The 25,617-nt window shown below is 27.3% G+C and overlaps 2 protein-coding genes across 10 annotated transcripts in view; one reads left to right on the top strand and one right to left on the bottom strand.

Moving 5' to 3' along the window:
* Positions 1-25,617, bottom strand: part of LOC142238056 (tRNA pseudouridine(38/39) synthase) — a 107,088-nt gene that overhangs the window by 5,294 nt on the left and 76,177 nt on the right. The window lies entirely within an intron of this gene.
* Positions 1-25,617, top strand: part of a (arc) — a 320,776-nt gene that overhangs the window by 222,418 nt on the left and 72,741 nt on the right. For all 9 annotated transcript variants that reach the window (XM_075309568.1, XM_075309571.1, XM_075309575.1 and 6 more), the window contains exon 5: positions 17,398-17,449. The gene's annotated coding sequence lies outside the window, so the exon portion shown is untranslated. The remainder of the gene's footprint in view (positions 1-17,397; positions 17,450-25,617) is intronic.

The following is a 25,617-nucleotide window of genomic DNA, read 5'->3' as shown; positions in this document are numbered from 1 at the left end:
ATGTAACAAACTTCGAAATTCGCCTATCATTAAAATTTCGAATGTGTCAGTTTGAGGGACTGTATTTCCATAGGTCTCGGTGGTGGTAGAAGTCTAGGCCCGAAGTTCTCATTGATGGAACTATAAGTCTGAAGGTCTGGAAGGTGGTGGCATTATAAGGCCCAAGGTCTTTCTGGTGGAATTGTAGATCCGAAGATCTCAGTGCTGGAAATCTATAAAGCAAGAGATTTAGTAACAGATTCAGATTTAGATTTAGTTAGTAAATTTTTTTAGAGTATATTGAAAATATTTTATCTGGTCTCAGATATACGAAGCCTAACTAAATTTTCTCTTCTAAATCGAAATACCTGAAATTTTTAATGTGATATTGTGTTGTTTTTTCACCAAAAGTATTCAAATCTAATATTCGGAAATGGGAGTCACCGTGGTGCAATGGTTAGCAAGCCCGCCTTGCTTACACAAGGCCGTGGGTTCGATTCCTGCTTCGACCGAACACCAAAAAGTTTTTCAGCGGTGGATTATCCCACCTTAGTAATACTGGTAACATTTCTGAGGGTTTCAAAACTTCTCTAAGTGGTTTCACTGCAATGTAGAACGCCGTTCGGACTCGGCTATAAAAACGAGGTCCCTTGTCATTTATCTTAACATGGAATCGGGCAACACTCAGTGATAAGAGAGAAGTTCACCAATGTGGTATCACAACGGACTAAATAGTCTAAGTAAGCCTGATACATCGGGCTGCCACCTAACCTAACCTAACCTAATATTCAGAAATCCATCGTCGAAATCTTCAACAAAGTTACAAAAAAGATTTAAAATCTAATACTAGCCAATACGTGGACTTTTGAAATCAACATGGGATGCTATCACGGTTGCCACAGTTGGTAGAATTCTACCAAAAATTCTTAATTTTTGGTAGATTTTGCAGCATATTCCTCCCCAACAAAAGGTAATGCAAAAATTTCCTCTCGAAATAAAATTTTGACAAATTTTTCTATAGAAATAAAATTTTGACAAAATTTTCCATAGAAATAAAATTTTCTATAGAAATACAATTTTGACAAAATTTTCTATAGAAATACAATTTTGATAAAATTTTCCATACAAATAAAATTTTAACAAAATTATCTATAGAAATAAAATTTTGATAAAATTTTCTACTGAAAAAAAATGTTAACAAATTTCTCTATAGAAATAAAGTTTTAACAAAATTTTCTATAGAAATGCAATTTTGACAAAATTTTCTTTAGAAATAAAGTTTTAACAAAATTTTCTATAAAAATAAAATTTTGTCAAAATTTTCCATAGAAATAAAATTTTAATAAAAATTTCTATAGAAATACAATTTTGACAAAATTTCCTTTCGAAATAAAATTTTAACAAAATTATCTATAGAAATAAAATTTTGACATATTTTTCTCTCGAAATAAAATTTTGACAAAATTTCCTCTCCAAATAAAATATTGATAAAATATAAATAAAAATTTTGACAAAATGTTGACAAAATTTTCTATAGAAATAAAATTTTTACAAAATTTTCTATAGAAATGAAGTTTTAACAAAATTTTCTATAAAACAAAATTTTGTCAAAATTTTCCATAGAAATAAAATTTCAATAAAATTTTCTATAGAAATAAAATTTTGACAAAATTTTCTATAGAAATTATTTTTTTACAAAATTTTCTATAGAAATAAAATGTTGACAACATTTTCTATAAAAATTAAATTTTGACAAAATTTTCTATAGAAATAAAATTTTAACAAAATTGACTATAGAACTAAAATTTTGACATATTTTTCGCTTGAAATAAAATTTTGACAAAATTTCCTCTCCAAATAAAATGTTGACAAAATTTTCTATAGAAATAAAAATTTTGACAAAATTTTCTATAGAAATAAAACGTTGACAAAATTTTCTATCGAAATAAAATTTTGACAAAATTTTCAATGAAAATAGAATTTTGACAAAATTTTCAATAGAAATAAAATTTTGACAAAATTTTCTATAGAAATTAAATTTTTACAAAATTTTCTATAGAAATTAAATTTTGACAACATTTTCTATAGAAATTAAATTTTGACAAAATTTTCTACAGAAAAAAAATTTCTATAGAAATAAAATTTTGACAAAAATTGTCTATAGAAATAAAATGTTGACAAAATTTTCTATAGAAATAAAATTTTGACAAAATTTTCTATAGAAATGAAGTTTTAACAAAATTTTCTATAAAATAAAATTTTGTCAAAATTTTCCATAGAAATAAAATTTCAATAAAATTTTCTATAGAAATAAAATTTTGACAAAATTTTCTATAGAAATTAATTTTTTACAAAATTTTCTATAGAAATAAAATGTTGACAACATTTTCTATAAAAATTAAATTTTGGCAAAATTTTCTATAGAAATAAAATTTGGACAACATTTTCTCTAGAAATAAAAATTTAACAAAATTGTCTATAGTAATAAAATTTTGACAAAAATTTCCTTTGGAAATAAAAATTTTGACAAATTTTTCTATAGAAATAAAATTTTGACAAAATTTTTACAAAATTTTCTATAGAAACAAAATTTTCTATAGAAGTAAAAATTTTGACAAAATTTTTTATAGAAATAAAATTTTGACAACATTTTCTATAGAAATAAAAATTTTAACAAAATTTTCTATAGAAATACAATTTTGACAAAATTTTCTATAGAAATAAAATGTTGACAAAATTTTCAATAGAAATAAATTGTTGACAAAATTTTCTACAGAAATAAAATTTTGACAAAATTTTCTATAGAAATAAAATGTTGACAAAATTTTCTATAGAAATAAAATTTAAGGTTTTTTTCATTCTAAACATATTTCGTGGGGAACAAGCGTGACAACGCGTAGCATAAATCTTTACTAATCAAAGAAAACTTCAGTGACACAAAATTACATTTCATTATTTAAAAATAATATTTATCTTATATCATAGTTAAAAATACTTCTTATGCGAATTTGCTTTCACATTTAAGTCAGATTCTAGTAAGAAAATTTGATTTAATTCCAAAAATGTGTTCAACTCTATGATATGATTTTTCTTAATATACTCGTCTATTTTATCGGGAGGTATGAAATTCATGACTGAAAATAAATAAACAATTTTTATTTTACATACAAATTCCCCTTAATTTTGCCTACAGCGATTATAGATTCTGATAACATTTTTTTCATTAAATTCTGGATTTTGTTTTTTTTTTTTTTTTTTAAATTTATTCTTTGGCCATACTAATTACAAAGATTAATCAATATAGCTACTGCATGTGATTTATTGCATGTTAACTGACACCAAGTTTGTGTCTTAAGTCTTTTATTCATCATGCCGAAAGATCTATAGATAACTTATTCCTATAATAAGGCAATTGCTATAATTTCCTTAAAACTACTCCTTACTCCTTACAAATACCCCCATCAACAATAGAGATCATCAAATGTTTATAGCTATACATTCTATAAACAAAAAAAATTTCCTTCAAGAATTTTCAGCATTGCTTGGTTGTCGTCGTCTACATTCGAGCATGTTTGTGTTATCAATTAAATGTGATTATAGCTGTAAGCTAAATATCATAATTACTACTCGGTTTGTGCCAAGAGTATGCTCGCGTTCTTTTCATTAGGAACCGGTTGATTTTCTAATGAAATACTTACACATAGCCAGTTGTGAGACGAAAACGAAAGAGAAATAGATAAAATAATCACAAATAAATAGTTGGTCAATAAAAAGAAATCTATAAGTGAGGACTTCTAAAGAAAATTGATTTCAATTGCAATGCAGTCTCCACTTGTTTTTCATTCCATACTGCGTATTCGTTAGAAAAAAAAACATATCGAACATTTCTTTTTAATTCTATAGGCAAAATAATTTTCAAAGCCAAACGGGGCAATAAATAGATTTTTCTATGACTGTTGGCTGAAGCATTCACACACAGAGAAATATTTAATAATGATTTTGTACTATACAATTAACTAATGCTTGATATATACTCTCTAGTGAGCTATTAAAAAATTCCAAATCCTTCGTGTAATTTTCCATAGAAATATCACCATCTTATCCATAAGACCAGGGAGCCAAAACTAATAGCCTTGGCTTGAGGACAGTAGCAAACTATGAAGATCACCAAATGTCGCATTTTAACCACACACACGCGGACACACACTCACACGCTTTTGTACTCCAGAAATGATAACAGCGCCTATATCTCTAAAAACCAATACAAAGACAACAATAACGATAGCTACTGTAAAAAAAATATATATATATTGAAATTTTTATATGTCATCTAGTTCTAACTTAGCACAGTGTTACGATATCACACACACACACACAGAACAAAATCTATCAAGTTTTAATTTAATTTTACATTTTTAAAGATTCCCAAAAATTAGCAAGATTGAACTGAAATGAACTATTGTTAAATTGGACTTGATTTTTCTTTAATTTTAGTTCATGTTTTTCTTTCATCGCCGGGTGTTATTTTGTAAATGGTACAGTTAAAAAAAATTATTGTTCTAATACGAATTGTTAGGCATGCTCAACACTTAGGGAACTAAATTTACACAAGAAATGTTATTTATTAATTCTTATTTTATTTATTTCTCACTTTATTTTAAATTTAACTGTATAACACTCATCATTACAATTTGACAAAATGTTCTATAGAAATAAAAATTTAACATAATTTTCTATAGAAATAAAAATTTAACATAATTTTCTATAGAAATAAAATTTTAACATAATTTTCTATAGAAAGAAAATTTTCACAAAATTTTCTATAGAAATAAAATTTTGTCAAAATTTTCTATAGAAATAAAATATTCACAAAATGTTCTATAGAAATAAAATTTTGACAAAATTTTCTGTAGAAATAAAATTTTGACAAAATTTTCTTTAGAAATAAAATTATGACAAAATTTTCTTTAGAAATAAAATTTTGACAAAATTTTCTATAGAAATAAAATTTTGACAAAATTTTCTATAGAAATATGATTTTGACAAAATTTTCTGTAGAAATAAAATTTTGACAAAATTTTCTATAGAAATAAAATTTTAACAAAATTTTCTATAAAAATAAAATTTTGACAAAATTTTCTAAAGAAATAAAATTTTGACAAAATTTTGTTTAGAAATAAAATTTTTACAAAATTATATATAGATATAAAATTTTTACAAAATTTTATATAGAAATAAAATTTTGACAAAATTTTATATAGAAATAAAATGTTGACAAAATTTTCTATAGAAATAAAATTTTCTATAGAAAGAAAATTTTCACAAAATTTTCTATAGAAATAAAATTTTAACATAATTTTCTATAGCAATAAAATTTTGACAAAATTTTCTATAGAAATAAAATTTTGACAAAATGTTCTATAGAAATAAAATTTTCACAAAATTTTCTTTAGAAATAAAATTGTGACAAAATTTTCTATAGAAATAAAGTTTTGACAAAATTTTCTATAGACGATATAGATATAGATCAATGCATGGTTTTAAGCTGAAATCAAAAAAAAATAACAACAATAAAATTTTGACAAAATTTTCTATAGAAAGAAAATTTTCACAAAATGTTCTGTAGAAATAACATTTTAACAAAATTTTCTATAAAAATAAAATTTTGACAAAATTTTCTTTAGAAATAAAATTTATACAAAATTTTCTTTAGAAATAAAATTTTGACAAAATTTTCTATAGAAATAAAATTGTGACAAAATTTTCTATAGAAATATGATTTTGACAAAATTTTCTATAGAAATAAAATTTTGACAAAATTTTCTATAGAAATAAAATTTTAACAAAATTTTCTATAAAAATAAAATTTTGACAAAATTTTCTAAAGAAATAAAATTTTGACAAAATTTTGTTTAGAAATAAAATTTTTACAAAATTATATATAGATATAAAATTTTTACAAAATTTTATATAGAAATAAAATTTTGACAAAATTTTATGTAGAAATAAAATGTTGACAAAATTTTCTATAGAAATACAATTTTCTATAGAAAGAAAATTTTCACAAAATTTTCTATAGAAATAAAATTTTAACATAATTTTCTATAGCAATAAAATTTTGACAAAATTTTCTATAGAAATAAAATTTTGACAAAATGTTCTATAGAAATAAAATTTTCACAAAATTTTCTTTAGAAATAAAATTGTGACAAAATTTTCTATAGAAATAAAGTTTTGACAAAATTTTCTATAGACGATATAGATATAGATCAATGCATGGTTTTAAGCTGAAATCAAAAAAAAAATAACAACAATAAAATTTTGACAAAATTTTCTATAGAAAGAAAATTTTCACAAAATTTTCTATAGAAATAAAATTTTAACATAATTTTCTATAGCAATAAAATTTTGACAAAATTTTCTATAGAAATAAAATTTTGACAAAATGTTCTATAGAAATAAAATTTTCTTTAGAAATAAAATTGTGACAAAATTTTCTATAGAAATAAAATTTTGACAAAATTTTCTAGAGAAAAAATTGCCAACATTTAGATCAAAATATTTTTTTTTTAATTTGGTAGATTTTTGGTAAAATTTTCTTCATATTTTGGTATATTATTTTTTGGACGAGTGGCAACCGTGGATGGAAGCCATTATCAACGGGGCAAAAATAAACTCCTTCAAAATATGTTCGTGTCTTAAATCTTTTGTGTTGTCCTTTCAATGATTGGAAGAACATGTCTTTAATGCAGTTTTCTAGAAATATGAAAACGAACCTTGTTCGTGTTTTCCTATAAGATTGCCTTTCTTTTTATTTTCCCATAGCACTGTTGGAGAGGAAAAATGAAAGGATCAGTTAGGTAAAACCTGATTTCAATTTCTTGTATTTCATAATATCTAACTACGAATATGTATAGCGATGACGACTTTTGCTGTCGTAAGAGATCTAATCAATAATGAATATAAAACTGAACGGAAGGCCAAGAAAAGGCAGTACGATGCATAGAGGGACATACGGAATGAACAATTGTATTAGAGATTTCTTCACAAAATTATAGATCAAAATAAATTCATTAGAAGCGATATGCTATCAGTTTACAATGATATGAGGGTGAGATGAAAAAATTCTCAAAATGGGTATTTTTAAATATTAATAAAAAAACAATGAACTCTGAAATTATCCCCGGACGGACAGCCAAGGCTAGATTAACTCTTTAAATATTACTAAGTCAATTAATATCCCAGTCAAACAAACATTTGGAAGTTCTTCCTATGTCATTACTTTTAAAGTTATTTTTCACTTCACAAGAAGTTCTTTTGAGGTGATATATATAGAAATCGTTTGTTTAATTAAGTTTTGCTCATAAATTTAAATTTTGGAAAGGACACATAAAATAATTGAAATTCACAAAAAAAATGAAAAGTGTACCGATCCATATCTCGTCAAACATAGAGTTTGCTTTAAAATATTGACTACACTGGAAAAAAGCATGCCCTGTTCCAAATATTTTTGTCTTTACACTACGACAAAGCGATGTCCGTCTGTCCGTGAACACATTTTTGGCACAAGTATGTGTTTTGGCTCAGATTTAGATATAGCTCCCACATATATATTTCGCCCGATATGGACTTATATGGCCCCAGAAGCCAGAGTTTTACCCTAATTTGCTTAAAATTTTGCACAAGAAGAACAATTAGTACTAGAGTCAAGTGTACCAAATTTTATTGAAATCGGTTCAGATTTAGATATAGATATGGGAATATATATCTTTCGCCCGATATGGACTAATACGGTCCCAGAAGCTAGAGTTTTACCCCAATTTGGTTGAAATTTTGCACTAGGAGTACAATTAGTAGTGTAGTCAAGTATGGCAAATTTTATTGAAATCGGTTCAGATTTAGATATAGCTCCCATATATATCGTTCGCCCGATTTACACTCATATGACCACAGTGGCCAATCTTTTACTCCAATTTAATTGAAATTTTGCACAGGGAGTAGAATTAGCATTGTAGCTATGCGTACCAAATTTGGTTGAAATCGATTCAGATTTAGATATATCCCCCATATATAGCTTTCGCCCGATTTACACTCATATGACCACAGAGGCCAATTTTTAACTCCGATTTAGTTGAAATTTTTCACAGGGAGTAGAATTAGCATTGTAGCTATGCGTGCCAAATTTGGTTGAAATCGGTTCAGATTTAGATATATCTCCCATATATAGCTTTCGCCCGATTTACAGTCATATGACCGTAGAGGCCAATTTTTAACTCCGATTTAGTTAAAATTTTACACAGGGAGTAGAATTAGCATTGTAGCTATGCGTGCCAAATTTGGTTGAAATCAGTTCAGATTTAGATATAGCTCCCATATATATGTGTTTCTGATTTCGACAAAAATGGTCAAAATACCAACATTTTCCTCGTAAAATCGCCACTGCTTAGACGAAAAGTTTTAAAAATGACTCTAATTTTCCTAAACTTCTAATACATATATATCGAGCGATAAATCATAAATAAACTTTTGCGCAGTTTCCTTAAAATTGCTTCAGATTTAAATGTTTCCCATATTGTGTTCCATCCTAGTGCATTAGCCGACTTAAATTTTGAGTCTATAGTCTATCAAATTCTGTCCAGATCAAGTGATATTTAAATGTATGTATTTGGGACAAACCTTTATATATAGCCCCCAACACATTTGACGGATGTGATATGGTATCGAAAATTTAGATCTACAAAGTCGGCCCCGCCCGACTTTAGACTTTCCTTACTTGTTTTAATTGGAACAATTAATTTTTTAATTGACTATCATCATTTCTGTAATTGAAGACATTTTGAACATTGGATCAATTAATTTCTTGATTGAAGACAAATAATATTTTCTTCGGTGTGGTGTTAAATTGTTACACTTTGCACTGACATCCCTATTTTTGGACAGACATGTATAGACTTACTAATATGTTTTTAGATTTAAGTCGATTGCAAAGATCTATTGGTTGTGGCTACTGTCCAACTTACTTGATTTCATTTCTTTTTTTTTGCCTTTTTTGTATTCCACAATTCACAGAAATTACTAACCGGGAATCGAGAAAACATGGCTGTTCCACCCAATATTTTGGACGCTGCTCTTCGTTTTTTTCTTCTCATCTGCCTTTCTATACTACTACGATCTTACTAACAAGTAATTTCGTTTAATTATAACAAAACAGTTTTATTATAGTTGCCATTTGTTGGCACAATAAAAAAAAAAGAGAAGAAACCAAACCAAAGAAAACCCGCTTTCAAACGGACGATGATAAATCAGCGATGATTTGCAAAAGGGTGTTGGAGTGTAGTATGTATGAATGCAACCGTTTGCATTTTTGCCTTTCTCTTAATATCTGCAAATGTTCGATTGAGCTTCGGAGTAAAAGAAAAACTAAAACTTTATATAGATATTTGTCAACTTCAATTAAAGTCGTAAGATTAATGGGTTTAAAACGATTTATCAAAAATTTAGTGCATTCTCTTTACAGGTGGGTTGGTCAATAATCTTAATTAAACGAATTGAAATGGCAATAATAAATTGATGGGATCTATTTTCTCCCTCGGTATGTTTATGATTCAGAAAATTATATAAAAAAAATATTATGACACATCTTTTTGAGGAAGGTAATGGCTATGTGGGGCTTATATCAGAAATTTAAATAAGATTTATGGAAATATCATATATAACAAAATTATTACAAGTATCTTTGTCTTTAGGCTTAAAGATGATTCGTATTTATTATGGAGATTTGTTTAAACTCCCAAACGATAAATATACATAAATGTAAAGTCATCTCAATCGTTGTAATTACTTCTAACAAATCATGGCAAAGTCTATGCCATGATTCTATTACATAATTCAAATGCATATTGAACAATTTGTTGTTTTGGTTTTCAAGTCCTCTTTTGTGGCTTATGCTATGAATAAACACGAATTTCAAGGAAATCTCCATGATATCTAATTCATATTTCCATCTCCACATAACACATTAAGAAAACCCAGGCACAAGGTTCGTGTCTTAAGTCTTTTGTTTTGTAACCAAGAATCTGACATCAAGTCCCATTAAGCTTCAGACACATTCAACTTCGCTATTATCATTTGAAATCTTATAATATTTTACCCGAATACATCTGTTTGAGATCTTTGCTAGCCATAATAACAAAAGCAGCAACAACAACAAATGGGAACGTTTAACATAATATTGCGTAATAAAAAAAATCAATCATGAATCTACTATTGCGGCATCCATTGCATTACACAAATTAATACTTGGCATTGGGTGGAATACATCACAGTCAGATAAAGAGTCTAAAACATAAAATATTATGTACTACTGGCATAGGTCTTAATGTCCAGTAACTATGAAGAAAATGTCTAATAGCATCGATCATTAGTTATGACACACTTGAAATGATGCAACTATGTAATAATGTTAATGAAATCGAAACATCTGTGGACCATCCAATGAAATTTTTTTTAAGAGTTTTGGAGGAGCTTATATTTGTTTGTAAAGAATCCATAGCATGAGGAATGTAATTTGTGGACATAATTTGGAAAAAATAATAATGATTTTAAAATCTATAGATGAAGCGACCAAACATTCCTATAGGCAGGTTAGAAAAAGATTCTGATGAGTACACACCAAAGCCTACTGGATCATCGAGTTTGGAACCACAGGGTTGCCACTTGTGCCAAAATAATCTACCAAAAATTACCACAAATCTACCAAATTAAAAAAAATTGAAGTTTTGTGGTTAGTTAAAAAAATATTTCTTCGAATGAATGAATGATCCCTCCTTTAGCGACAATTTTTTGTCTGTATATTGTCAATGTGTTGGATTTTTATGTTTTAAAGAATTTAGCTTCCACCAACAACGGGAGAACTTACTCACATTAGATCGTATGAAGTAACACGAAAATTAAACTCTTATCACAGTTTTATTTATCTAGAAAATTTAGTCAAAACTTTATTTATCTACAAAATGTTGTCAAATTTTTATTTCTATAGAAACATTTGTCAAAACTTTATTTGTTTTTTCTTCTATTCCTTTCTTTGTGTTTAGATTTTTCCAAACTCATTTATTTGCAATCTCTTTAAATCATTATGTCAAAATTTTATTTCTTTAGAAAATTTTGTCAAAATTTTATTTCAATAAAAAATTTTGTCAAAATTTTATTTCTATAGAAAATTTCGTCAAAATTTTATTTCTATAGAAAATTTTGTCAGAATTTTATTTCTATAGAATTTTTTGTCAAAATTTTATTTCTATAGAAATTTTTGTTAAAATTTTATTTCTATAGAAATTTTTGTCAAAATTTTATTTCTATAGAAAATTTGTCAAAATTTTATTTCTATAGAAAATTTGGTAAAATTTTATTTCTATAGAAAAATTTGTAAAAATGTTATTTCTATGGAAAATTTTGTTAAAATTTTTATTTCTATAGAAAATTTTTATTTCTATAGAGAATTTTATCCAAATTTTATTTCTATATAAAATTTGGTCAAAATTTTATTTCTATATAAAATTTGGTCAAAATTTTATTTCTTTAGAAAATGTGTTCAAAATTTTATTTCTATAGAAAACTTGTTGTCAAAATTTTGTATTTCTATAGAAAATTTTGTCAAAATTTTATTTCTATAGAAAATTTTGTCAACATTTTATTTCCATAGAAAATTTTGTCAAAATGTTATTTCTATAGAAAACTTTTTGTCAAAATTTTATTTCTTTAGAAAATTTCGTCAAAATTTTATTTCTATAGAAAATTTTGTTAAATTTTTATTTCTATAGAAAATTTTTTCAAAATATTTTTTCTTGAGAAACACTCAAAATTTTATTTCTATAGGAAAGTTTGTCAAAAATATATACAGCATAATATTTGGCAACCAACTTTTTGGCTCCTTCCATTCCAAATTGCTTTTGGATTCGTTTTGGCTTTAGACCATATTTCAATAAACGTTGCAACCGGCTTCGCAATATATTCAGCTCACGAGCAAGCTTTCTACTACTGCGGCGTGAGTTTCGTCCAAATCTGGCAGTAACTTTTCGGATCATTTCTGGTTACCGTTTTAGACGTTTACGTTTTGGGCGCGTTACCTAATGGATCATGGAATCGTGCAATGGTGCGAGAAACAAAAGATTTATTCGTATTTAAATGCTGGAAGGCTCTACAGAAAACAATCACAGTTTCATGCTCGAATTCTCTCACGACTACGTTTATTTCTGAATGCAATAGATCAAAATGCATTAGTAAGCTTGCAAACAATAAAATAGAATAAATCTGTTGGTTGCAATATAGGTTAGGTTAAGTTAGGTTAGGTTAGGTGGCAGCCCGATGTATCAGGCACACTTAGACTATTCAGTCCATTGTGATACCACATAGCTGATATATATTGGTTGCAATATATATCAGCTATCTATTATATACGCCACTCTTCAATATTAGGAATGTTTGCTTCAAATGTCTAGTTCGTTAGGTGCCAATGCACCTTATATTAAAGTGCGATACTGACCAAGATGTTCTTTCCCATAAAAATGGCACCGTCATATTTGAGAAGATCAACTACCATTGAATTATATTTTTCGCCATAATCAGAAATTTACCTAAGTTTCCCATCCAGCTATCTATCTATCACTTCAAACTGTGCATTCAATTTTCAATTCATTCTTTATTTTTTGAAGAAATTTTAAATTTGAATGCATACCCAATGAATGAATGCATGACCTCTTTTGGGATCAAAGGAAAAAAAATACTCATAACATAAGAACCACATTCACAATCAACTTTCATTAAAAAGATCTAACGCTCGTCAATACTCTCATCAATAAAGAAGAAAATTATCACATAGAAAGTATATGGTCATTGTCACCATATAAAGACTTATATGGTTATGAATTCCTCTAAAGAAACATTGACATCTCAAAAATTTTCAATTTTGGTAGACATTTAAAAGTATACAAAAAAAGAAATCTAAGAAATCACTTTTCTCTAATATTCTATTGATTTCTTGTGATAAACGAGAATTTTTTACTCTCACTATTTTCAGTTTTGTTTAGATTTGAAAAAAAAAAAACAAATAATACCACAACAGAAAGAACGGATCTCTGAATGGCCAAACAAATGTCTAATTAATGATTAGTAGCATATTTTGTAAAGTGTAAAATAGAATAATAAAATCCATATTAATAATAACAATTAAGCATGACACAGCATCAATCATGCACCTATAGTTAGTAAACGAATATAGGTATATTGTTATACTCTCCACCATAAAATGGTGTATATTAACTTTGTCATTCCGTTTGTAACACAACGAATCCATAAAGAATATATATTCTTAGAAAATTTTGTCAAGGTTGTATTTCTATAGAAAATTTTGTCAAAATTTTTTTTCTATAAAAATTTTTGCCAAAATTTTCTTTCTATAGATTTTTTTTTTTCAAAATTTTATTTCTATAGAAAATTTTGTCAAAATTTTATTTCTATAGAAAATTTTGTCAAAATTTTATTTCTATAGAAAATGTTGTCAAAATTTTATTTCTATAGAAAATTTTGTCAAAATTTTATTTCTACAGAAAATTTTGTCAAAATTTTATTTCTACAGAAAATTTTGTCAAAATTGTATTTCTATAGAAAAATTTGTCAAAATTTTATTTCTTTAGAAAATATTGTCAAAATTTTATTTCTATAGAAAATTTTGTCAAAATTTTATTTCTATAGAAAATTTTGTCAAAATTTTATTTCTATAGAAAATTTTGTCAAAATTTTATTTCTATAGAAAATTTTGTCAAAATTTTGTTTCTATAGAAAATTTTGTCAAAATTTTATTTCTATAGAAAATTTTGTCAAAATGTTATTTCTATAGAAAATTTTGTCAAAATTTTATTTCTATAGAAAATTTTGTCAAAATTTTATTTGTACAGAAAATTTTGTCAACATTTTATTTCAATAGAATATTTTGTCAAAAATTGATTTCTATAGAATATTTTGTCAAAATTTTATTTCTATAGAAAATTTTGTCAAAATTTTATTTCTATAGAAAATTTTTTCAAAATTTTATTTGTATAGAAAATTTTTACAAAATTTTATTTCTATAGAAAATTTTTACAAAATTTTATTTCTATAGAAAATTTTGTCAAAATTTTATTTGTATAGAAAATTTTTGTCAAAATTTTATTTCTATAGAAAATGTTGTCAAAATTTTATTTCTATGGAAAATTTTGTCAAAAATTGATTTCTATAGAGTATTTTCTAAAGAGTATTTTTTCAAAATTTTATTTCTATAGAAAATTTTGTCAAAATTTTATTTCTACAGAAAATTTTGTCAAAATTTTATTTCTATAGAAAATTTTGTCAAAATTTTATTTCTATAGAAAATTTTGTCAAAAATTGATTTCTATAGAATATTTTCTAAAGAATATTTTTTCAAAATTTTATTTCTATAGAAAATTTTTTCACAATTTTATTTCTATAGAAAATTTTGTCAAAATTTTATTTGTATAGAAAATTTTGTCAAAATTTTATTTGTATAGAAAATTTTGTCAAAATTTTATTTCCATAGAAAATTTTGTCAAAATTTTATTTCTATAGGAAATTTTGTCAAAAATTGACTTCTAAAGAAAATTTTGTCAAAAATTGATTTCTATCGAAAATTTTGTCGAAATTTTATTTTTATAGAAAATTTTGTCAAAATTTTATTTCTATAGAAAATTTTGTCAAAAATTGATTTCTAAAGAAAATTTTGTAAAAAAATTGATTTCTATCGAAAATTTTGTCAAAATTTTATTTTTATAGAAAATTTTGTCAAAATTTCATTTCTATAGAAAGTATTTTCCAAATTTTATTTCTATTGAAAATTTTGTCAAAATTTTATTTCTATAGAAAATTTTGTCAACATTTTATTTCTATAGAAAATTTTGTCAAAAATTGATTTCTACAGAATATTTTGTCAAATTTTATGTCTATAGAAAATTTTATAAAAATTTTATTTCTATAGAAAATTTTGTCAAAATTTTATTTCTATAGAAAATTTTGTCAACATTTTATTTCTAAAGAGAATTTTGTCAAAATTGATTTCTATAGAAAATGTTGCCAACATTTTATTTCTATAGAAATGGGTGTATACTAGCTTTGTCTGTTTGTCCATAAAGAATATATATTCTTAGTCGTGGTGAAATTCTTTGTCAATCCGTCCGTTTGGACTTTTTCAATGTCTTGGAAGTTAATTTTAATCCGGTTCCTAAATCTCACAACACAAAAAAAAAATTATCAATAAAAATCCATAATAAACCGATCGATAACTAAAGCAATTTATTTTGTTATTAAATTAACCATTTTTGTATCCAAAATATGGTCTATCTTACATTTTAGAAGGCAATGCAAAAAAGTTTTAAGATACTTTGTCGTGGGCAAATGTTACCACACCAGAAGTAATTCGTTTGAGGGTGACAGTCTTTAGAAAACTTTGTACACAGTCCATAGTAGAGGTTACATAAAATTCGGCCTGGCTGAACCATAGGCCTTATACACATGTTTGGTCTTATAATTAACTTAATTATTTTTATCCCCATAATGAAAATTTTCTAATGAGGATGTTGAATTACAAAATTTGGAAACACTCATGAAAACGCACATACGTGAGTTTATTGAACATTTTGGAAAATCACGTTTTTGTGTAGCCTACAATAATTCGTTTACAATGTTCTGATGATGTGGCATGAAATTTATAAATTAACAAATTAGAAAAAATCCACAATAATTCAGTTTTAATATATTTGAAAAAAAAAAACACGAGGAAATTTCATAAAACAAAAATCTCAGAAGCCATATTTTTTCCAATTCGCTTAGTCATGCCTGCCATGCTGATGACGGCGAACGATCAGTCGAAGGAAAATTTCAGTGTATTATTTGGGATATTCCCAGCAAAAACTGGGTAAGTGGTTGATGTGGAAAACTGCTTACCTAGAGCATTTATGCCATACGAACGTATGATTAGGACTAAGGACTTACCGTCACTCACATAAGATTTTCATGAGAGTTTTTGCTGGGCCATATAGAAAGCCTTCAAAATGACTTAGAAATGGGCGAGGGAGAATGGCCTAGATGTAGATCATGCAAAGACAAACAAAAGATGAAAAGATTCCTATACACAGAAAAAAATCTCACGGTTACTATTTCAGATATTTGATAAAATATTCAATCAAAATTTTAATTTATTGAAAATGAAAAAATTAATGTCAGCCGCCGTCAACAAAATTGGTTCGGCTGCATTCACTGATAGAGTTTCACTTATTTGGGACCAGGTTTACTGTTGCGTCACTTTAGTGGAAATTTTACAATTTTTTGTTCTAGTAAATACAATCATTTTTACATTTTTATGGCACCTTTTTGTCATGTTATTTTTTAGAAATTCTTAACCCTCTAATGCCTCAATTTTTTTGCGAGATGATTAAATTTTCTATGTTTGCGACACAAAAGCAAGAGACCTAAGCAAGAAAAATTGATACGGTAAAATTCAGCATATGCTGCAAAGCCTCTTGAATAGTTTCAAATAAGTTTTCTTTTTATTTTGCCCATTTTGTTGTCTTAAGGTGTGTTTTACTAAAAGCTTCCTTATTAAATGAAGCCCGCATAAAGGCGGGCTTGGGCATTAGAGGGTTAATCAGCATATACTACGCGATAGTAAAAATATGTTCAATATTCCACCACGATACTGTAAAGTGGATAAGTTAACAGGACGAGGAACTGCTTAACTACTCCAGAGGAACTACAAACTGTTTCCTCCCCTTTTCCCCTATTAAATTGGGGTATATTAAAAATATTTTACATCCTTGGACTAAGAATTACCTAAATAGTTTCTCCAAATTATTTTTTTTCTTTTTTCATTATAATCCTTAATGATTTTTTTTTCTTGGAAATAACACTACAAAAGAAACAAGACCTAAAGCATCCACCAGCATATACAACCAAGTTCAATAGACTTTTATGTCATAGTAATAAAACACATGTAATTAAGTTCTATTTACCCAAGACATCTGACAATAACAACAGTTGAGACAGCAAAACAAAAAATGTATAACCTTCAAGGAGAGAAAAATCTTAAAAAGAAGAAAAATAAAAAAATTAAAATACCATGGGGAAGCAAGGCCAACAGCAATGCCTTTAAGAAATTCTTATGTAATGGCTTTTACCAATACAAAAATAAATGACAAGTTTCACACAGACATGTATGTGTGCGACTCTGGCAAATATCGCTTAAAATATGGGTGTATGTAACATTAGTAAACATTAAATCGTAGGCTTGCATCTTTAATATAATGTTAAATCATCAAAGTATAAATAAATGACGAAAACAAAAAGACTAACAACAACCATCCTTTTCTCTTTCAGTTTCAACGCTTTATTGTTGTTGGTTGGTGGACATTATTTGTCTTTATCACTGGTAAGTGAAAATGAGGTCTATGTGCTAATGTAAGGAATTTAATTATATACATACAAAAAACAATTAAAATAATTAAAGATCAATCATTCGAAAATATTGTCAAAATTTTATTTCTATTAAAAATTTTGTCAACATTTTATTTCTATAAAAAATTTTCTCAAAATTTAATTTCCGTAGAAAATTTTGTCAAAATTTTATTTCTATAGAAAATTTTGTCAAAATTTTATTTCTATAGAAAATTTTGTCAAAATTTTTTTCTATAAAAAATTTTATTTCCATAGAAAATTTGGTCAAAATTTTATTTTTTATATTTTTTATTTCTATAGAAAATTTGTCAAAATGTTATTTCTATAGAAAATTTTGTCAAAATTTTATTTCTATAGCAAATTTTCTCAAAATTTAATTTCCGTAGAAAATTTTGTCAAAATTTTATTTCTATAAAAAATTTTGTCAAAATTTTATTTCTATAGAAAATTTTGTCAAAATTTTATTTCTATAGAAAATTTTGTCAAAATTTTATTTCTATAGAAAATTTTGTCAAAATTTTATTTCTATAGAAAATTTTTGTCAACATTTTATTTCCATAGAAAATTTTGTCAAAATTTTATTTCTATAGAGAATTTTCTCAAAATTTTATTAGTATAGAAAATTTTGTCAATTTTTTTTTCTATAGAAAATTTTGTCAAGATTTCATGTCAATAGAAAATTTTATTTCTATAGAAAATTTTGTCAAGATTTTATTTCTATAGAAAATTTTATCAAAATTGATTTCTATAGAAAATTTTGTCAAAATTTTATTTCTTAGAAAAATTTGTCAACATTTTATTTCTATAGAAAATTTTGTCAAAATTTTATTTCTATAGAAAATTTTGTCAACATTTTATTTCTATAGAAAATTTTCTCAAAATTTAATTTCCATAAAAAATTTTCTCAAAATTTAATTTCCATAGAAAATTTTATCAAAATTTTATTTCTATAGAAAATATTGTTAAAATTTTATTTATATAGGAAATTTTGGCAAAATTTTATTTCTATAAAACATTTTATCAAAATTTTATTTCCATAGAAAATTTGGTCAAAATTTTATTTCTATAGAAAATATTATCAAAATTTTGTCAAAATTTTATTTCCACACACAATTTCTTTGTTCTGATTCAATCACGAAATTAATTGATCCAATTATTTTTTAATTGAAATGTCTTCAATTACAGAAATGATAGTATCAATTAAAAAATCAATTGATCTAATTAACAAAATAACTGATACTATTAATTTTTGTGATTGATTTTTGATTCAATTAAAAAAATTGTTGAATCAATTAAAATTTTAATTGGAAAAATTTTCGTGAATTTTTTTTTGGTGCACAGAAAATTTTATAAAAATTTTCTTTCTATAGAAAATTTTGGCAATATTTTATTTCTATACAAAATTTTGTCAAAATTTTATTTCTATAGAAAATTTTGTTAAAATTGATTTCTATAGACATTTTATCAAAATTTTATTTCTATAGAAAATGTTGTCCAAATTTTATTTCTAAAGAAAATTTTGTTAAAATTTTATTTATATAGAAAATTTTGTCAAAATTTTATTTCTATCGAAAACTTTGTCAAAATTTTATTTCTATAGAAAATTTTGTCAAAATTTTATTTCTATAGAAAATTTTGTAAAAATTTTATTTCTATAGAAAATATTGTTAAAATTTTATTTATATAGGAAATTTTGGCAAAATTTTATTTCTATAAAACATTTTATCAAAATTTTATTTCCATAGAAAACTTTGGCAAAATTTTATTTCTATAGAAAATTTTATCAAAATTTTATTTCAATTAAAAAATTTTGTCAAAATGTTACTTCCATAGAAAATTTTGTCAAAATTTTATTTCTATAGAAAATTTTGTTAAAATTTTATTTCTATAGAAAATTTTGTCTAAATTATATTTCTATAGAAAATTTTGTCAAAATTTAATTTCTATCGAAAACTTTGTCAAAATTTTATTTCTATAGAAAATTTTGTCAAAATTTTATTTCTATAGAAAATTTTGTAAAAATTTTATTTCTATAGAAAATATTGTTAAAATTTTATTTATATAGGAAACTTTGGCAAAATTTTATTTCTATAAAACATTTTATCAAAATTTTATTTCCATAGAAAATTTTGGCAAAATTTTATCAAAATTTTATATCTATAGAAAATTTTATCAAAATTTTATTTCAATAAAAAAAATGTTGTCAAAATTTTATTTCCATAGAAAATCTTGTCAAAATTTTATTTCCATAGAAAATCTTGTCAAAATTTTATTTCTATAGAAAATTTTGTTAAAATTTTATTTCTATAGAAAATTTTGTCTAAATTATATTTCTTTAGAAAATTTTGTCAAAATTTTATTTCAATAGAAAATTTTGTCAAAATTTTATTTCAATAGAAAATTTTTGTCAAAATTTTATTTCCATAGAAAATCTTGTTAAAATTTTATTACTATAGAAAATATTATTTCTATAGAAAATTTTGTCAAAATTTCATGTCAATAGAAAATTTTATTCTATTATAGTTGTTCAAACTGGGCTTTTTGGTCAGTTGGTTTTTGTATGAATTAAATAAAACTAATTTATTTCATATTTTACTCAACGTTTGAAATAAATTAGTTTTATTTAATTCACACAAAAACCAACTGACCAACAATCCCAGTTTGAACAACTATAATAGAATACAATTTAAACGTGTGGTCATAAATACTTAAGAAAATTTTATTTCTATAGAAAATTTTTGTCAACATTTTATTTCCATAGAAAATTTTGTCAAAATTTTATTTCTGTAGAAAATTTTATCAACATTTGATTTCTATAGAAAATTTTGTCAAAATTTCATTTCTATAGAAAAATTTGTCAAAATAAAGGGTGATTCTTTTGAGGTTAGGATTTTCATGCATTAGTATTTGACAGATCACGTGGGATTTCAGACATGGTGTCAAAGAGAAAGATGCTCAGTATGCTTTGACATTTCATCATGAATAGACTTACTAACGAGCCACAACGTCGAATTTTCAGTGAATGGGCCCTAGAAAAGTTGGCAGAAAATCCGCTTTTTTATCGACAAATTTTGTTCAGCGATGAGGCTCATTTCTGGTTGAATGGCTACGTAAATAAGCAAAATTGCCGCATTTGGAGTGAAGAGCAACCAGAAGCCGTTCAAGAACTGCCCATGCATCCCGAAAAATGCACTGTTTGGTGTGGTTTGTACGCTGGTGGAATCATTGGACCGTATTTTTTCAAAGATGCTGTTGGACGCAACGTTACGGTGAATGGCGATCGCTATCGTTCGATGCTAACAAACTTTTTGTTGCCAAAAATGGAAGAACTGAACTTGGTTGACATGTGGTTTCAACAAGATGGCGCTACATGCCACACAGCTCGCGATTCTATGGCCATTTTGAGGGAAAACTTCGGAGAACAATTCATCACAAGAAATGGACCGGTAAGTTGGCCACCAAGATCATGCGATTTGACGCCTTTAGACTATTTTTTGTGGGGCTACGTCAAGTCTAAAGTCTACAGAAATAAGCCAGCAACTATTCCAGCTTTGGAAGACAACATTTCCGAAGAAATTCGGGCTATTCCGGCCGAAATGCTCGAAAAAGTTGCCCAAAATTGGACTTTCCGAATGGACCACCTAAGACGCAGCCGCGGTCAACATTTAAATGAAATTATCTTCAAAAAGTAAATGTCATGGACCAATCTAACGTTTCAAATAAAGAACCGATGAGATTTTGCAAATTTTATGCGTTTTTTTTAAAAAAAAGTTATCAAGCTCTTAACAAATCACCCTTTATTACTTCTATAGAAAATTTTGTTAACATTTTATTTCTTTAAAAAATTTTAACAAAATTTTATTTCTATAGTTTTTTGTTTCTCACATGTTTCTCCCAATTTATTCACCTCCTCCTCATTGAAGTTTTCTTTCTGTCAAGCAGTCTTTCCAGCTTGTGCAAAAAACATGAAGCGTTTAAGACACGCTCTACCCCATATTCCGTAGGTCTTCTTTTTTTATACTTTTCCTAAAGCTAAACTATAGAGTAAGTATGATGTTATGGTACAAGTGTCGGCATATATGTCTATTTGGTCCATTTGTCCGTCCTTAGGTTTTAGTAAAACCATGACGAAGACAAAAGGATAGTGCAACAAAATATTGTAATTGTCATTACAGATCAGTGTCGACACCTGGTTAAATGAAGCAACACCAACAAATGTTATCGTGCTTGGATGGTATTCTTTGGTCTGCTATAAGTAAATCGACTTTTTGCCACAGTTCTCCAAATACTATTAAAGTTGCAATGAAATTGCATAAAACCATTTGCCATCCAAGAGTGAGGATTTGCCATATTCCTTCGTTTTTTTCTTAAACAAAAAAAGAACAACTTGTTGTGGTTTACAGTCTTTTGGGATAGATGGATGCCAGCTGGGACAGACATTCATGAAAACGGAGAAGTCAGAAAAAAAACTTTGAGTTTCCATAAGCAATACTCAAGAGGAAAAAAGTATAACATTACTAAAAAAAAACAAAAATCCACAAACATGAAAAAACTTTATAGCCAAATCATTAATGCCAATGTTGTTCGCTTCGTTTAAATCCTTGGGGTTTGGGGCAGCATAAATTGGGTTTTTTGTAAAGCCCAGGACGCACCTTCAAAGGCAATGTCAATGTTAATGACTAACATATGTTCATTTGCAACCTACCGAAACAAGAACAATAACCAAAGCAGTAGCTAAAGAAGATACAGGAATACACATACCTTACAGGAGTTTGTAGTACTCTGAAATACCAAAAACGACCAACTGTTGAACATAAACCATTGACCAGGCGAACCTTTTCCTCCATGCTAAAGGGAAAAATGGGCGCCATCGATTAAATACCAAATTCTGGGTGGATAAAATATCACTGTCCAACAGCAATCTCTGTTATTGAGCTAACGCCAACGTGGCCCTGGCACTAATGATGTGATCGGTCAGTAGTCCACATTGCATTTTTCTGGTCTTCTTAATGGCTCTAAATTTTTAATCGCTTACGAATTTAATGAAACATCTCTAAAAATCGTCGGCAACATTAATGATACATTTTGTAAGATATTTGACGGACCATATTGTAGACAATTTGTTGTCTTAATTTAATGGACACTTTTTATGAACTCTTATTTTTAAAATTTAACTGGAGGCAATAATATTTGGAGATTTTAGTCAGAAGCTTGGCAATTAATAATGGTGAGTTACTATTTTAATGGCTAAAAAAAAGATCGTCCCCATACTTTCACTAACTACAAACAAATAGATTTTTACACAGACAAAAATGATCATTTGCTCTAGATGATTTTTTTGTATTTAGCCTCAAATAAACCATTGTGATGGTGCACCTCTCTAATACCAATGAGTGCTGCCTGATTCTAATAGACTTCCGTTTTATAGCCGAGTCCAAACGGCGTGCCAAACCATGTGTGAAGCCACCTTGAGATGCTGTGAAATCATCTGAAATGTCACAAACATTGCTGAGAAGAGAAACTATTGCTGATAAACTTTGCTGGTCGATCGAAACTGGGATTGAACATTTGACTCTGAGTACGCAAGACCTTCTACTAAACAATAATCGGGAGCCACTGTCATTCATTGCAAACAAACGGTCATGGATTCAATCTCAGTTTCGACCGAACAACAAAAAAAAAATCAGCGCTGGATTATCACCTCTCAGTAAGGCTGTTGACATTTCCGAGAGCTTCTCCAAGTGAAAGAGAAACATCCTTCGGACTTGGCTATAAAACAATGGGCCCATTGTCATCGAGCTAAATATAGACTCAGGTAATACTCATTGATAAGGGAGAAGATCACCATGTGTGGTATCGCAAAGGATTTAATAGTCTAAGGGCGTTTTCGTTTCGCAAAAAATATGTTGCCTTGGTGTTACACTAATTTTTCCCTCAATGTATTTTCGCCCAAATGATAGTGTCATTCCAAAGTTATTGTTAATTCATAATATTGTGAGAGATACAGGACCCAAAAGCAATGACAGTGTCCTTCATATTTTGTTATCAATTTTGAGAATGTTGCCCCTTTTTCCCCAATCGAAATCGCCATAAGTTCGCCGAAAAGAACGTTTTATACCCTCCACCATAGGATGGGGGGTATATTAACTTTGTCATTCCGTTTGTAACACATCGAAATATTGCTCTAAGACCCCATAAAGTATATATATTCTGGGTCGTGGTGAAATTCTGAGTCGATCTGAGCATGTCCGTCCGTCCGTCCGTCTGTTGAAGTCACGCTAACTTCCGAATGAAACAAGCTATCGACTTGAAACTTGGCACAAGTAGTTGTTATTGATGTAGGTCGGATGGTATTGTAAATGGGCCATATCGGTCCACTTTTACGTATAGCCCCCATATAAACGAACCCCAAAATTTGGCTTGCGAGGCCTCTAAAAGCAACAATTTTCATCCGATCCGGCTGAAATTTCGTACATGGTGTTAGTATATAGTCTCTAACAATCATGCAAAAATTGGTTCACATAGGTTCATAATTATATATAGCCCCCATATAAACCGATCCCCCGATTTGGCTTGGGGCGCCTCTAAGAGAAGCAAATTTCATCCGATCGGGCTGAAATTTGGTACATGGTGTTAGTATATGGTCTCTAATAACCATGCAAAAATTGGTCCATATCGGTGCATAATTATATATAGCCCTCATATAAACCGATCACCAGATTTGACCTCCGTAGCCTCTTGGAAGACCAAAATTCATCTGATTCAGTTGAAATTTGGTACGTGATGTTAATATATGGTCTCAAACACCCACGCAAAAATTGGTCGATATCGGTCCATAATTATATATAGGCCCCATATAAACCGATCCCCAGATTTGACCTCCGGAGCACCTTGGAAGAGCAAAATTCTTCCCATTCGGTTGAAATTTGGTACATGATGTTAGTATATGGTATCCAACAACCATGCAGGAATTGGTTCCTATCAGTCCATAATAATATATAGCCCCCATATAAACCGATCCCCAGATTTGACCTCCGGTGCCTTTTGGAGAAGCAAAATTCATCCGATCTGGTTGAAATTTGGTACGTGGTGGTAGTATATGATATTTAACAACCATGTGAGTTGAAATTTGTGGATAACAGTCTTTCGTAGCAGTTTCTACGCAATCCATGGTGGAAGGTACATAAGATTCGGCCTGACCGAACTTACGGCCGTATATACTTTTTTCAATTTGGAATTTCACTAGCCCGCTAACATCTCCCTAACTTTTACAAATGAAAAAAACATAATTAAAGAATTTATGCAAACAACGACAAATGCCACAAAATATTCCAACAACAAACACACAATATGTCATAGTGTAGTAAAAAAAATACCATTTAAAAAGACAGCTGTCAATATCATCATGCAAAGATCAGTTATCCACATCATTGCCTATAGTTTGTGGCACTGATGGTGTCATTTTTACATACACTCACCCAGTCGTTCTCATCTATAATCTTTAGATAGGACCAACATGCTTGGGTAGCTAAGTTACATAGAATAATGACAACACTTTCAGTGTATGTTTACATTTACCTTATGAGAATATTGCATGTAATATTTCACTCTCTTTCTCTCTAACACACACATACTTCCTCTGCATGGACAAAAAGATTTTATCGAGTTTTTGTCACCTTGAGGAACACACACCTAGATCGAAAATCAAACATTTTGATTTTGTCGGCTTATCATCAGTGGTCAGTCAATATGTCATTTTTTTTATTTTAAATTATTCGCCAAAGGAAAGACGTGTTTGTTACAAAAGACATTGACATTAAGTCTCTTAGTTTAGAGTTTAGCATGTATGAAGAATTCTTTCAATGGCATTTTAAAGTAGTGGATGTAGTATATGGAATGAAAACAAGTGAGAAAATTCTAAAATTAGAGAGCAGCGACCTTACACTAACCCTACTGATTTGATTGTAAATATTTGCAATAATTGAGAGAGAGAGAAAGAGATATACGTATTTGGGGAATCTCTTACAAAAACACCATGTGGATAAAATAATCATATTCTCACATTTATGAAAATCGGATGATACACATGAGATAGCAGTTGTATCAAAATTTAGCTCGACTTTTTCAAAATCATTTTCTTGA

Source organism: Haematobia irritans, chromosome 5 (assembly GCF_050003625.1).
Source record: "Haematobia irritans isolate KBUSLIRL chromosome 5, ASM5000362v1, whole genome shotgun sequence".
Classification (NCBI taxonomy): domain Eukaryota; kingdom Metazoa; phylum Arthropoda; class Insecta; order Diptera; family Muscidae; genus Haematobia; species Haematobia irritans.
This window is presented reverse-complemented; position numbering and strand designations above follow the sequence as displayed.